Genomic DNA, 4,393 nt, shown 5'->3' on the forward strand with positions numbered 1-4,393 from the left:
TTGTGAATTGTGCTGCATTATGTTGAATTTCTTCGGGATAAACACAAAGGAATGGTATAGCCGGATCATATGGTTTTTCAATTTTAGGTTTTGAAGGTTGTACTAATTTTCTTGTGGTTGTACTAATTTACATTCCCACCGACAGTGTATGAGTTCCTTTTCCCCTGCATTCTTGCCAGCATCTATTGTTTGTATTCTTGAAGACTGTCATTCTGACTGCAGTGAGATGGAATCTCAGTGGAATTTAGATTTGCCTGATGGCTAAGGATGTTGAACATTTTTTCACATATTTCACTTTATTCTTTTGAGATGTGTCTCTTCAGTTCACTTGCCCATTTATGAATGGGTTATTTTGGTGTTTTTTTTTGATGCTGAGTTTTTTAAGTTCTTTATACATTCTGGATATTAATCCTCTGTTGGAAGAGTAGCTGGCAAAGATTTTCTCCTATTCAGTAGGCTGTCTTCATGCTATTTTTTCCTTTGCTCAGAAGATTTTTAATTTGATGCTATCCCATCTATTGATTCTATTCTTTTACTTCTTGAGACTGAGGCAGGAAGCCATTGCCTGTGCCTATATGTTGAAGAGTTTTCCCTATATTTTCTTTTTTTTTGTCTGAATATATATATATATATATTTTTAACAGACTGCATTTTGATTTGTTGTACACAAATGGGGTACAAATTTTCATTTCTATGGTTGTATACAATGTAGATTCACACCATTCATGTAATCATAGATGTACATAGGGTAATGATGTCTATTTCAGTCCACTATTTTTCCTTCCCCTGCCCCCTTTCCCTCATTTCCTTCCATATAATCCAAAGTTGCTCCATTCTTCTCTTACCCACCCCACCTGTTATGTATAATCATCCACTTATCAGAGAGATCATTCAGTCTTTGGTTTTTGGGGATTGGCTTATTTCACTTAGCATGATATTTTCCAACTCCCTCCATTTACCTGCAAATGGTATAATTTTATTGTTCTTTATGGCTGAGTAATATTCCATTGTGTATATATACCACAGTTTCTTTAACCATTCATCTGTTGAAAGGCATCTAGGTTGGTTCCACAATCTAGCTATTGTGAATTGAGCTGCTATAAACATTAGTGTGGCTGCATCACTGTAGTATGATGATTTTAAGTCCTTTGGGTATAAACCCAGGAGTGGGATAGCTGGGTCAAAAGGTGAGTCCATTCCAAGTTTTCTGAGGAATCTCCATACTGCTTTCCAGAGTGGCTTCATCAATTTGCAACTCAACAAGCAATGTATGAGTGTGCGTTTTTCCCCACATCCTTGCCAACACCTATTATTGCTTGTGTCCCTGTGTTTTCTTTTAACAGTGGTAAACTTTCTCTTCTGATATGTTGATCAATTTTTAGTTGACTTTTGTGCAGGGTGACAGATAGGGAAATACTTTCTTTCTTCTACATATGTCCCAGCACCATTTGTTAAAAGAGGCTGTCTTCAGTCCATGTTTTTGGCAATGATGTTAGTCTTGATCATTTAGCTGAAACAGTGTTTGTCAAATTTCTATACACAAAGATACACCCCCTTTTCCCATACTGTTCTCATTAGAAGTAAAGCATAATGCACACCCCTCACTTAAGGTTAGGGAATTATGCTTTACTTCCATGAGAGTGGAGTATCTACGTAAGTGACTTGGCATTCTTCTGTTCAGGAGATTTCTTTATTCTCCCACACTTATTTCTTTATTCAATCATTTTTATCAGTATTGTGAGAAATAGAAAGTCTGGTGGTTCATTTTCAGAATATAGTACTCAGCCTTAATTGGATCTAATTGTAAGCATTTTAATTATAGCTCTTCTCTTTGCCCACACCAATTTTAAAATTAGCCAATCATGTAGATTTTAACTCCGAGCTCCTCCAATCAGGGCAAAGGGCAGCACTGCATTACACATATAAACAGGTGAACTGCCCCCCTAGGTACAGTTGCTGGCCAGGTACAGTTGGCCTGCCTTTCTGCAGAAGTAAAAGTTTGCCTTGCCCACCCACTTTCAAACATGTGTTTGATTCCTTGTGGCATCTCAGTATTTCTAACAGTATGCCAATCCAGTACTACCCTTACCCCCTTGCTTATCTATAACCTCCCCTTCCAAAAGTGAGAAATTCGGCTTCCACCACTTGTGATTCATTTACTTATTTTTTCAATCCAAATATATTATACATTGGTTGCAAAATTGTTAACTCATACCTGCACAAGAAACAACTTTACGAACTAATCAGTAATGTCTATGTGTGTTCCTTTTACCTTTAGTCCTACAGTTTCTACTTATTTCTAAACATACCAAGCTCAGCGCCTCCTTCTTCCCCTTTAGTGAGGTCCAGTTGTTTCTGTATCAATTACTGAAAAGACTTGTCTTTTCTCCATGAATTGCCTTGGTGGTTTTACAAACAAACAAACAAACAAACAAACAAACAAAAAACCAGTTGATTATATTTGTTCTGGTCTGTTTCTGGGCTCTTTGTTCTATTCCATAGATTAATATATATAATATAATTATATATATATATATATATATATATATATATATATATATATATGTGTTCACCAAAAACTATGCTATCTTGATTACTTGATTTACTGCAAGTCTTAAAGTTGGGTAATGTGAGTCCTCCCACCTTGATATTTTTGAGAATTGTGTTGGCTGTTCCATTATCTTTGCCTTTCCATATAAATTTTAGTCAGTTTGTTGATATCTACCAAAAGGCTGGTTGGTATTTTGATAAGGACTGAACTGAATCTGTAGAACAATTTGGGTAGTACTATCTTTATTTCCAGGTGCTTTTTTATGCTATTATAAATAGAATTGTTTTCTTAGTTTCTTCATAGGATTGTTTATTGCTAATGTGTACTTTTATGTGTTGATCTTATATTCTGAAACTGCTGAATTTACTAGGTTATTGGTACCTTGTGATAAATTTGTATAAAAATGTTTAGCATAGAAAATAGCTTATGATTAGTTAAATCAATTTCTTTCTCAGGAAAGTCATTTTTCATTGGTATTACACTGAAGAAGATTTAATTCAATCTTCCTATACTGCTCATCATCAATATTAACGTTATCTATGACACTCACCTAGTGAGATAGTTGAATCCTGTCAATAATGCCAGTGCAACATCTTTTCACAGCATGGTTACAGAATAATTCAGTTTCATTAAAGAAAAAAGTAGTAAGAATTATGGAGGTATAGCTATATCTTTCCAACAAAATAGGCATATCAACAAAACTGTTGTTGACATGCCATGTATTATCATGCACAGACCTTATTACAATTGGTCATGACTTGGTTATTTCTGGGTTTTAAGTCAGTTATAAAGTCAGACTGTCTGTTGCAGTTTACAAGATTGTACTAAGACTCGAATGCTACTATGTCACAGGACTTATCTACTTCTTATGGCGGGAGACACAGATGATATTAAAAAAGTTATACCTCTGTTTACTACAGAATGTTTTATTCTGATATATTTTGGTGTAAGAGCAGTAATAGTGCATTGATATCAGTTACAAGTGTGCCAAGTAAACTTCTATGCTTTTGAAGGTCCTTAAGATTCTCATAGATGAGCCCCCTAACTCTCAGCAGCTAGGATAGAACACAACTGCCCTGGGCTACTTTGGTCTTCTTCTGTGTTAGCGTATAAGATCTTGCCAAATAGTGGGTTTTAGCATTATCCAGCACTATTTGTTGAGTCTGCTTGACCTGCTTTACTAAAGTCTCATCATCTTTCTAGGATGACTCTCATGTCTTGCAATCCCCCTAGAGAATTCCCTCTGATCTTCTTACTCTGTTTAATGAATCTTTTTCTGAATGTATTTTTCACTAAAAGCAAATTCAACATGTCCCATAGATGCCTAGTCTGGTACCTTTATCCCCTACAAAAGCCCTTTCTATCTTGTAGTTCAAACAAGAATTAAAGATAATAACATGAGACCTAAAGCAAACTATCCTGAAATAAGCAAACATAATGCCTGGTTTCTCTGATAAGGAAGGCTGTTCAGCAAGGAGAATTCACCTATTGCAGGGGGAGAAGAACTTGTAGTTACTAGGCAATTTGAGACCTTCCCGGCACACAAAATATTAGGCCTTAATTTTTGGCCATAATAGCATTAGAATAAAATAAATTAATCTCAAAATATCAAATCTTAAAGAATATGAAAGAAAGTAAATTAAATTGAGAGAAAGTAAATTAAATTAGAAATCAATATCAAGAAATGCCTAAATACTTGGAAATTAAACAGCATAATCATAAATTAGAAAGTAATACTAGGTATGAATCTTAAATTTTTTATTTACAAGATATCTATGAGGAAAATACGAAACTCTTGAAAGAAATCAAAGATCTAAATAAATGGACATATATTCCATATTA

Source organism: Sciurus vulgaris (assembly GCF_902686455.1).
Source record: "Sciurus vulgaris genome assembly, chromosome: 13".
Taxonomy (NCBI): Eukaryota; Metazoa; Chordata; class Mammalia; order Rodentia; family Sciuridae; genus Sciurus; species Sciurus vulgaris.